Genomic DNA, 12,867 nt, shown 5'->3' on the forward strand with positions numbered 1-12,867 from the left:
AAAAAAAAATCCTCTACCGCCATATGAGACTGACTAACTCATCTATAGTCGAAAGAGACCAGATAAAGGTTCCTCACGTCATAGACGGAAATCGAACCCAGGTCTTTTCGACCAAAGGGCTTCGTCTATACCAACTGAACTACTCTTGGGAAAGTTCCTCATATCATAACCAGATTCGAACCTAGGTTTTTTCCAACGAAACAGCATTTCAGTTATTGGACGAAATTATAAAACTTTCTGACTAGAAAATTGTCGTTATAAATCTTTTTATCAAGCAAAAGGAATCAAAAATTGTTCGAAAATTTGCTTCGGGTTAGAATTGCCACGTTGAGAAACACTCCAACTGTCAGAATTGGCAGTGTTTCTCAAACTTTCTTGGCCGCGGCCCACTTATCGAAAGTATATAACCCAGGGGTTCATTATCCCCCCCCCATACTGGATAGGTCATATTTTACCAACAGGAGTGAGGCTTCATATATCGCCCTTAAGAGCAAAATTGTGGAGTAATTTAATTGTCGTAATATACACAACCTTAAGTGATATATTTAAGTGGAAAATTAGGATAGGATATCTTGGCACATTTCTCAGCGTACTGCAAGGCACACAGTGGCTGATTTTATGTGCCGCTATACTCGCGTGTTCAGGTACACAACAAGTTGGAAAATATTATAGGTATTGTTATATTGAAATTAAACGAATTATATAAAATAATCTTTTTTTAATTACTAGGATTTTAAACTGTATCTAAATATTTGCTAGCCAAGATTGAAAAAAAAAAAAAAAAAAAAAAAAAAAAATATATATATATATATATATATATATATATATATATATATATATATATATATATATATATATATAGAAAGTATTTTTACCTTGGGTATAAATATGTTATATGTTAAAGATACCAAGCAATTTTAAACCTGGTTTTTCTCCATTTCCCAAGTAAGCAAACAGACTAAAAGTCAAGTTTGCGCCTGCAATTGATGCAAGTCTAACTGATCCCACAGGTAGTGCAGGACCAGAGCAACTCGTGGCAAAGGTGGAACAAGCTCCGATCACTAATCTTAAAAAAAACCAGGTTTAAAATTGCTTGGTATCTTTAACATATAACATATTTATACCCAAGGTAAAAATACTTTCTACATTTATATCTCCTCCAGAGATTTTTATTTAATAAGGTTAAAACACCTTATGGTAACTTGTTTTGGCGAAATACTTACAAGCCCTGTATTGCTAAATCTTGGTATTTCTATTTCTAGCCTAGCTCCCACTGACGAGACCTCAATAAAGGTCGAAACCGGTCTGGGTAGTGGCCCCTTGCCTTTAATACAAAACATCATACATCCCCTTCTTGGAGATGTGTTTTGGCATTAAGGGTAAATATTAAGATTAGTGATCGGAGCTTGTTCCACCTTTGCCACGAGTTGCTCTGGTCCTGCACTACCTGTGGGATCAGTTAGACTTGCATCAATTGCAGGCGCAAACTTGACTTTTAGTCTGTTTGCTTACTTGGGAAATGGAGAAAAACCAGGTTTAAAATTGCTTGGTATCTTTAACATATATATATATATATATATATATATATAGTCAAGTTTGCGCCTGCACGTAGTGCAAGTATGAGGCAACTCGTGGTAAAGGTGGATTAAGCTCTGATCACTTTCCTTAGTATTTTTACTTTAATGTAAAGCACATCCCCTTGCGGAGATATATGATGCTATGCATTAAAGGCAATGGTCACTACCCATACCGGTTTCGACTTTTGTATAGGTGAAGCAGGCTCTAAAAATAAGACGATCCCGAAAGATTGCCCATCTCAGCGTTGTTCCACTCAGTGACAGGCTTACCCCGTCACCCAGAAGAACTTCTCAGCGTTGGCTCTACCCAGTGGCAGGCTCACCCCACCACCAAGAAGAACAATAATCTCAGCGGTGGCCCCACTCAGAGACAAGCAAACACCTATTCCCAAGCAGAGCCTCTCAGACCCCAAGTCTAACCCGCACTGGTTTCGACCTTTATTGAGGTCTCGTCAGTCGAAGCCAGACCTGACAATGCAGAGCTTATGAATTTTACCTAAACAAGTTGCCAGAAGGTGCTTTGACCTTATTAAATAAAATCTCAGGATGAGAGATCTTCATCCTGAGATTTTATTAATAAGGTCAAAGCACCTTCTGGCAACTTGTTTAGGTAAAATTCATAAGCTCTGCATTACTTCAACCTTTGCATTGTCAGGTCTGGCTCCCGCTGACGAGACCTCAATAAAGGTCGAAACCGGTGCGGGCTTGGCTCTGAGAGGCTCTGCTTGGGGGCAGGTTTTTGCCTGTCTCTGAGTGGGGCCGCCACTGAGATTATGGTTCTCTTTGGTGGTGGGGGTGAGTCTGCCACTGGCTAGAGCCAATGCTGAGAAGTTCTTTTCGGTGACGGGGTGAGCCTGTCACTGAGTGGAACAACGCTGAGTTGGCCGATCTTTCGGGATCGTCTTATTTTTAGAGACGTTTCACCTATACAAACGTCGAAACCGGTATGGGTAGTGACCATTGCCTTCAATACATAGCATCATGGGTTTTTTCATACCGCAGAAACTGGTCAATCAGTCAGAAGAGCACACACAGTTAACAGACATAATACACTAGCCCCCCCATATCCTTAGTTGCTTTGAACATAATTTCAAAAATCCAACTCTTTCACTAAAACTTAACCGATTAATGTGTATTATAGGTGTAATAATAATAATAAAAATCAATGCATTATTTGAAACAAAATAAAATATTTATTTCAATTAATAAATATTAATCTATAATTACATAAGCAAAGTGGATATTAGATCCAGGATTATTTCCATTAATATATCTAGCATTATTTTAGTAATAAATTTATAATGTTTTGCAATTAAGTGTACATTTGTAAACATTAAAACATAAAGAATAACATTCATTCAGGTATTTAAATAATAATGATAAAAAAAAAGATGCAAAATAAACTGTACTTTTAAAAAAAATATATTTTTTGTTAATTTATAAGCGAATCAAATGTTTCCTTTTAATTTTGTTAAAAATAATCATCTGTTATAAAATCATAATTTATGTTCTAGAACGCCCCAATTCTATTCTCTCGCTATCTATCTATCTATCTATCTATCTATCATCCAGAATCTGAGGAATACCAGTCCCTAGAAGCCACCATACGCTCACACCTAGAGCACTCTGCAAGAGGAGCACTAATAAGAGCACGACGCAAACATATTAACTTCGCAGATGCCCCTACAAAGTATTTCTTTTCACTAGAAAAACGCCAACAAGAGTGCACCACTATATCTGCTATTAAAACAGATAATGGAAACATCATAGAAAATAATGACGAAATCCTCTTATATACCTTGCAGTACTACAAAAATTTGTACCAAGCCAACCCAACATCTATGGAGGCCACGAATAAAATTCTCTCCGATGTGAAAAGACTCTCACCAACAACAAGGAGTAACACAGAACTCCCTATCACGTTACACGATCTGAAAACTGCCTGCACCTCCTTACCTAAAGATAAATCTCCTGGCATAGACGGGCTCACCACTGAATTTTATCAGTCCTTCTGGGAACAGCTTGGACCTATCCTCTACAGAGTATTTGTCGAAGCGAATACCAATGGCTTTCCACTCAATATGACAACATCAGTTATCAAACTCATTCCAAAGAAAGGAGACGCGACGAAACTAGGAAACTGGAGACCCATCTCTATCACAAACACCGACTGCAAAATTATATCCAAAGCCATTGCCAACAAACTTAAACCCGCTCTGAGCGAAATAATAAATAGGCATCAGAGCTATTCCATCCCTGGAAGATCTATCCACGAAAACTTACATCTCATAAGGGATCTCATAAGCATAGCGAACAACAACAGTGAAACAATGGGTCTTGTAACACTAGACCAAGAAAAAGCTTTCGACCGCGTTGAACACCTTTACCTCTTCAACTGCTTGAAAGCATTTGGCTTTGGCTCAGGCATCATTCACTCTATTAAAATGTTGTATGCCAAGGCACAGTTTTGCATGAAAATAAACAACAGGCTTACCATAACTGCACCATACAGCAGAGGTATTAAACAAGGCTGTCCACTCTCCGGTCCTCTTTACACAATTGCCATCGAACCCTTTCTGTGTAGACTCAGCATGCTGCTCAAAGCATGCCGCCCTAAACTTCCCTACCAAACCATAACCCTGACAGCATATGCTGATGATGTTACAATCATAGCCCGCAAAGAAGAGGACTTTCATAACATACAAGTGGCATACCAACAATATCAGGCAGCCTCAGGAGCCAAACTAAACACACATAAAACCATAGGACTGTGGTGTGGCAAATGGAAAAACCGAACCGATTCCCCAATGTCTGGTACCTGGTCCACAGAGGGAAACAAATACCTAGGGATTTACCTAGGAAACACACCCTCTTATGTGGATAAGAACTGGGAAACACTAAACAAGCGTTTCAAGCAAGTTCTAGGAAAGTGGGCAGCAATACGAGCCTCTGCCTCCACAAGAGGGAGAACAATAATCGTTAACCAAATAGCCACCAGTGTCCTCTGGCATACACTAAAGATCCTTACGCCACCAGTTCAATTCATCAAACAAATAAAGTCAACCATATATCGATTCATATGGAATAAAACAAACTGGCTTTCCTACTCCCAGCTATGTACTTCTCTCAAAGATGGAGGACAAAAGTTGGTCTCCATTGACAACAGGATAACAACGTTCCGCGCTCGATTTCTCATAAATGCCCTACAACAGGAAATATCACACAAGTGCACCACTGAGTATATTTTCACTTCTGCCACTAGAGGTCTCTCTCTCTCCACCACCTTAAGAATGACAACAGCTCAAGTGCCTGTAAATTTAACAAACTTCTACAAAGACGCCCTTCGACGATGGAAGAAGCTAAACCTCCAGCACACAGTGAAGACAGCATCCCTACCTGAAATCCTCATGGAACCCATCTTTCACAACACGATGGTAAGAAGCCCGATCACTCAGAAAGAATTTTTCTTTCCTCCATGGAGCTGGCGAAACGTGAGGATCTTGGGTGACATTCTTTCTCCAAGCCTCACCTGGCGCTTTCCAAATTCGCTCGAAAACCTGGAATATGGGAATGAGTCTGAGCAGATAGACACCGTAAAGGCCGCTTTTCAAGCCGCTATGCCTGATAGCATAACAGAAGTGGGGCTTACTCCTCCAAACTCAGAAGTTTTGGCGCCTATCTTTCTGATAAAAACCAATAACTCATGGGAGAAACTTACACCCAGCAACACCAACAAGATCTACAGCACCCTAACACAACAGTCAAACCAAAGCACTTTGATGGAAAATCCTGCATCATCTGATCAAACACTATTTCAATGGGATCTACCATATCGCACAAGAGCCATCAAACCTGACGCAGATATTCAGTGGAGAATGTGGCATAATATATTACCTACTCCTACTATATTACGAAAATTTAACTCAAACGTCTCAGATAACTGCCTCTTCTGCTACCAATTAGGAACGGTCCGGCATGTCTACTTGGAATGCCCAGTCAACACTAAATTAATCAGTTTGACTCGGGAAATGGCAGCTCTTACCTGTGGTAATCTTCATACAGAAGAGGAATATTTCAATCTCGTCCATGTGGAGCCAAATAACCATTCATTCTGCAATTACCTTTTCATCACCGCAAAAGCGGTAATATACAACTTCTACCTCAGACATACAAGACCAGACAGCACAGCAACTTCACAGAGAGAGGCAACTGACCAACTCACTGCAGCCTTCCAACAAAAGGTGAGATGTCGGATCCTACACGAACATCACTACCATAGGCAAAACAACACCTTAGATCTTTTCCACCAAGAATGGAATCCACGGAATCAACTCCTGGCTGAGCAGGGCGACTGCATTATAATCCAATTTCCAGCATAGAAGTGACACCTTTACCCCCCCCCCCCCCAAAAAAAAAAGAAAGGGGGAAGAAAGAAGGATTGTTGTGCTTAACAGTGCGAAAGTTAATCAGCTGGCACTCTCATGTTAATAGATAATATTGTGCAATAGTAACTTCTATGTTCTTCCACATTTATGTTCTTATGTTAAAACAAGATCTTATGTTATCATGTTAAAATAACTCTTAATGGCTTTAATTTATTTAAAAAAAAAAAAATGTAATTAGCCTTATAAGTGACTTCGATGTAACATACCTCAACAAGAGTATGTAACCTCTCTGTCTGACTGCAGAGAACCAAAAACCGGTTAATCCTGTATATAAGATTGTTATGTTTACAATAAAAAAAAAAATATCTATATATATATATATATATATATATATATATATATATATATATATATATTTTTTTTTTTTTTTTTTTTTTTTTTTTTTTTTTTACCTAATGCTGAGCGATAGGAGGGGTTTTTCATCACACAAAACAGGAAAACCAGCCAGAAGAACGCGTAATTAACAGACATAATTACACTTACCCCATAGCTTTAGCAGCTTCGGCCGTCATACCAACGACCACAACGTGTAACTTTTGAAATTGGTATTATCAGAAATAGTTGCAATATAGTTTCATTATTAGGAAGCGTTGTGCTGAGATAATTATTCTTTTTTATAAATTAATTGGATTCTGTTTACATTATATTTCACTTTCGATCTCATCAATAAAATATTTTATCTCAATAAAAAATATTGCTATCGATGTCATTCATCCTGTTACATAGTTTATCGCTATTGATAATTTCTATATTTACCCCCCCCCCCCCCCACCCCCCCCCCCCCCCACCCCCCCCCCCCCCCACCCCCCCCCCCCCCCACCCCCCCCCCCCCCCACCCCCCCCCCCCCCCACCCCCCCCCCCCCCCACCCCCCCCCCCCCCCACCCCCCCCCCCCCCCACCCCCCCCCCCCCCCACCCCCCCCCCCCCCCACCCCCCCCCCCCCCCACCCCCCCCCCCCCCCACCCCCCCCCCCCCCCACCCCCCCCCCCCCCCACCCCCCCCCCCCCCCACCCCCCCCCCCCCCCACCCCCCCCCCCCCCCACCCCCCCCCCCCCCCACCCCCCCCCCCCCCCACCCCCCCCCCCCCCCACCCCCCCCCCCCCCCACCCCCCCCCCCCCCCACCCCCCCCCCCCCCCACCCCCCCCCCCCCCCACCCCCCCCCCCCCCCACCCCCCCCCCCCCCCACCCCCCCCCCCCCCCACCCCCCCCCCCCCCCACCCCCCCCCCCCCCCACCCCCCCCCCCCCCCACCCAAAGTGAGAAAGGTGGAGATTTTTCTAAACGGTCGAAAGGCAACAATGTAAAACTCTGCTTCATTCTCCTAACTTAAACAGATCCGATGGCTTACGTCTGTCCCCTTTATGGGAGATAGTACTTTACAAATCAGCTAATCTTTCCTGACTTTTTATTGTATTGTATTGATTTTTTTATTATTTTTTTTATTTTTTTTTTATTTATTTTTTTTTTAAGGAAATTTATTGACCTTTTCAGTTATCTTACACCAACTACTTAGGTGGCGCTTTTTGGAATTGTCAGTTATTGTTTAATTTGAGCTTAATATGTACTGAAGATGCCTGTGACATACAGGCGAAAATTATACTATTAAATAATCTTTGTACGTGAGTTTTTTCCGTTATTAATTTTGTATCGAAATGTTTGTATAGTCGAGTCTACAGTTTACCTCTAAATGCTGCTCAACTTTAATTCTTTTTAAATCTTTCTTACATACTGTTCTTTTCAATATGATATTCATTTTAAGTAATGAGCACTTCCAATTTCATATCCTCTACACTCTTATATGCTGAACCAGCATGAAGATATCACTATCAACTGTGATGATTCTTTTCTTATTTCTTGTCTTCTTGACAGGGCCATCTCTAGATTAGATCGTGCCCTGAGGCAAACAATTAAATATTCCTCCTGATGGATTATTAAGATAAAAATATAGGAAAATCTCCAATTGCTATTTTGTTTTTATTACAAGAGAAACATTAATGCAAAATGATTACATAATAATATTAATTAAATGTTTGCTCTATAGGGATATCGCACAATAAAACTGTTTATAAGCTCTTCTAAATTTAAATTATAAGCTATGTCTGCCTCTATCGATATAGTTGCTAGACCAACCAGTCTTTCTTGGGTCATCGCAAATAATTTTTAATCATTTTAAGCTTGGAAAAACTTCTTTCCGCTGCTATGCTAACAGGAATTGTTAGCATAGCAACAGCACTTACCACAATATGGCTGAGCGAGCGCCCTTATTAAGCTGTGCCATGAGGCAAGTTGCCTCTATGCTACGCTCTATTGATGGTACTGTCTCTTGATGTGAACCTGTGTACATCGTTATGTTGGAACATGCCATTAGTAATGACTAGTCCATGTCATGAGCAGAAGTCCAGCAAATACTTATCATCATTATTATTAGCTGTAATGTTTTCTACCCTTCTCTTCTACCCTTTTCTCCAAAATGTTCCTATGTGGCTGGTGGGGTTTTTCCTTTCCTACTCTACTGTTCAGATCTTCAACAAGGACCACTTTATCCATTTTCTGTTCTAATGACTTGAAAAATTCCTCCACTTCTTCCTTAGTAGAACCTTTGTGTAACCAAAGGCACAAATAAGTTTCATTGTCCATTTCCCCAATTTGCTCACATAACTATACTCGAAACTAACTTCCAACCAATTAGTTTATCATCATGTTTGGAGTTAAATGCTATTGCTACTACTTCCTTGATCATTATTGTCTGAATATGAGATCTGTACTTATTATTTAGAGATATCATCTGTTTTTGTCTTCTTTATGTCAGTAATGCCAATCACGGTACTTTTTAAATTCGTCCACAAGTTCGATTTCCTTTCCATTAATATTCCTTATATCGATGCTTCCTATCTTCCCACTGTTCACCCTCGTTCCCTGATGAAAACATCAGGAAGTCTTGTTTAACTAGGTGACACCTCAGCCAACATGAAAGCCCATGATGTTGTACCATTATATGCATTTGTGGTTTAAGCCAATAGTGAGTACAGTTTAGTCGGCTAAGTCCCATATTGACATCCCATCCTCACTCATTCAGTACTCAGTAGATACCTACTAACTGGATGCACCACATGAAGGTGAGGATTTGGTCAGAAGCCCTAGTCACTTGTCCTCATTCCTGAAAGACAATGTGGTGGTCTCCTCCCAGATATAAGTAACAATAATAGCATTACTGTAGTCTGCATGTTGAGAGGGATGTGAGGAGATTGGAGGAACAATTAATTTGTTGATGTTTTTGGCATTGTAATAATCGGAGAGGAAATCTGGCAACTAGAGGAGAGTTTGGCCTGAGTAGAACAGATTGGAGGCTCTATTGACAAAAGTTTTGATAACACCATATTGTTGAGAAGAGGGGGGGGGTATTGATTGGAAAGTTTGTGTATCTACCTACCTGTATGGGTAGGTTTTTTGTAAATGTAAATGGAAAGTGTTCTATTGAAAGGTTGTGTGATTAGAGTATCTAGAAAAGGCAGGCTATTTTTGTTTTCTTTTTCTATAGTGAACTGAATAAAGAACTTCATATTCTTAGTAGCCTTTGGCTACTTGTATATGGAAATATGGCTTCTGCATTCTGCAACCTTGGTATCATTTGTGGGTCTGACTCCCATTGATGAGACCTCAGTAAAGGTCGAAACTGGTTTGGGTAGTGACCCTTTCCATAATGCATAGCATTATACATGTCCATAAGGATATGTGCTTTGCATTATGGGATACTAAGGCAACTGATGTGAAGTCATTATCCTCTATACACAAATTGCCCAGTTGTGAAGTTACTTCACATGCAAACTTTGTTTGCTTACACTTGGATAAAGGACCACCAAGAATATAATTTCTTAGCATCTTTAAGCTACAATTCTATGATGTAAATGGGACATTATATATCCTATATTTGTGTTCAAAGTCAGCAGTAGAATTGAAGAAGGTTCAGGGAGATGGTGTGTGAGAGAAGGATGTACATTATCTCTACTGTTATTCATAATCTATAATGGATCTTTTTAGGAAGGAAAGTGGCATTAAACATGATATCAAAACTGGAGATGATGCAGACGAGGTTATTATTAATCATGTCAAGAGGCTCATCAAGTGAGGTCCCACTTTCTTTCTCTCTCTCTCTCACACACACATAGCTCATCGTGCTGAGACTTGAAAGCATGCACTGTCACCGTCTCTACTTTTTGTAGGCAGTAAACTGAATAAATATATATAGAATAAGAGAGAAATTAATTAAAACACTCATCTAACTATATACAAGACATCATTCAAACAAGTTTTAACATATGGATCTGAGAGCTGAATTAGAAATAGAACACTAGATCAAAAACTGGAAGCCACAACAGATATGATGAGAGTTCTGAGAAGGATTAGGCTAGTGAGCAGATGCCAATGTTTCTGGTAATATCATATTAAAAACAAGGATATTAGGAAAGAACTTGATATTGTTAGCATTCAGGAATGTGTGAGCAGAGCTAATCTCAGGTGTATAGTCAATTAAATAGAATGGGAAAGGAAATGCAAACCATGAGCTATTTGCCAGGATGCTATAAAAAAAAAAAAAAAGACCCAGAGGGAGATGAATATATGAATGGTTTGATACAGTAAGAAGTGCCTTAGAAGACAGAAATAGAAGATCTGATAATATTGGAGTCTTGACAGATAATAGATTAATTTGGAGGAAAAATTGTCATAGGAATTTAGTAATGATATACCGTTTTCATGTCATACTATTATAATATCATATACTCCCCCCCCACCACCACCACCAAGGGTACGTATCAGGAATTTGATGATGATGATAATGACCTCCATCCTGCTTATTGGAGTCTTGAAGTGGATTGAAAAATTCGATATTTGGTCTCTATAGAGGAGGTTCCAGAGCATTTAATCCTTAACCTACCCACAATGGGAATGTGTATTTTCCTCATTCGTCCCTTAGGTATATTTTTGACTGTAAATCTGTGTGTTCATGAGCCGGTTTGCCTGTTCCAAGTTTCCAGGTGAAAAAAACCCTCTACCTACGTATGAGACCAACTAACTCACCTTTAGTCGAAAGGAATCTTTATCTAGTCTCTTTCGACTACAGGTGAGTTACCCAGTCTCATACGGAGACTGGCTAACATGTCATGGACAGGAATCGAACCCAGGTCTTTCCAACCAAAGGGCTTCGTCTATACCGACTGAGCTAAGGAAGCTCTATCATTCTTGGATATTTTCAAAATCAAGGGAGATGTGATGTTTTTTTGTGAGAAATCAGACAGAGCAACCTTTCTAAAATCAATGAATTTTGGAAAGGTTATTCTTCCTCCACTGAAGTATATTAACCCTGTGGAGGTCGCAGCTGATCTGACAGATACATGCAAATTGTTTAATATAAATATTCTTACACATATTTCAGTGTATTGCTGTCAGTTTGGTTTAACACGTTTTATGTAAAGGTTTGTGATATTTGACAGTAAATTGTATTTGAAAGATACCGCAAACTCTGATGTCAGTATAGTATTGGTTTAGTTTTTTTTATTATTATTATTTACTGTTGAAAATGGTTGGAAAAATATATATCGATTGGATAATCCATCAGATGTTGAAGAGATTCAGTGAATGTTACTGAAGTCCGATGATGAGAATGATAAAAGTCGAATGCAAAAGTGATGTTTGATAGTAAATTGTATCTGAGAGATACTGCAAACTCCGATGTCAGTATAGTATTGGTTTAGTTGAGTGTTTTTTCTTTGTTCAATAATTTCTAAATTGTAACTGAAAATAAATAAATCATAATATGGTATTTGCAGTTTTTTTATTTTTTTATCGCATTTTAACACATACTAGTAATGAATGTATCTCACAGATACATGCAAGCTACGCTACAATTTTTTTCGACTGCGACCTCCACAGGGTTAAGGAGATCAGTTTAGGGTATTGGTTATGGTAGATTTTGAGGCTTCTAATCAGTAGGCACTACAAGGTTTGTCAAATGAAAAAGAGAAATGATGGTATTTGAAGTCAGTGAGAGCATATCATTGATGCACAGAGCCTTGGGATACTCCTGCACTGGTGGGGAAATCTGAAGAGTGAAACCATCTACCATGACAACTAGTGAGTAACCAGATAGGATACCGGTGACCCATTTGCAGAGAGTAGAAAGCAAACCATAGGATGATAGTTCTACTGAGTAGGTCTCTATGCCATTTCCTTTAGTTACACAGTGATCAGCATTCATTCCTGAAGTAATCTAAGATTTTAGCTTTAACATAAAAAACACATGTTAAATTATTGATTAGGCCATCAATTTTGCTCTATTAAAAGTATTAATATGAATTTGTTCACTGATGATGATATAAATAGGATATAAGCTTTGATTTAGTGTTTTTTTCCACTAGAGGTCAGAACTGTAGAATTAACAATTGATCAAATCATTGTCATTTTGGCTTATTGTTTGAAATGTAGTATTGCTTGACTTTGTATATACATGTGTATACTCCAGATGATGACCTTAATATGAATGTTAAAATGTCAAGAAATTAAAGTGATTATTCATAACACATCTGTAGTCTTCATAATTTGCCGAATTAAAGGTCTGAATTGCCAGCTTCATTCAAAGACCTTAGAAATGTTGAGAGCAACCAAGTGAGGTATCCAACCCTTTCCATAGCTTGAGCCCAAAAGCCAGAAGATTAGTATGGGTTGAGAATAGTGAAATCCGTATTGCTGATTACAAATTAGCTTCCAGGCCTCTGTGAAGAAGTTGATGACTTTATGGTTTTTGAGAACCGAAGTGATATTAATTGCATTTCAGTTTGTTGGCTGTTGT

The sequence above is a fragment of the Typopeltis vanoorti genome, chromosome 1, assembly GCF_054136105.1.
Source record: "Typopeltis vanoorti isolate ZY-2024b chromosome 1, IOZ_Tvanoo_1.0, whole genome shotgun sequence".
In the NCBI taxonomy this organism is placed as follows: Eukaryota; Metazoa; Arthropoda; class Arachnida; order Uropygi; family Thelyphonidae; genus Typopeltis; species Typopeltis vanoorti.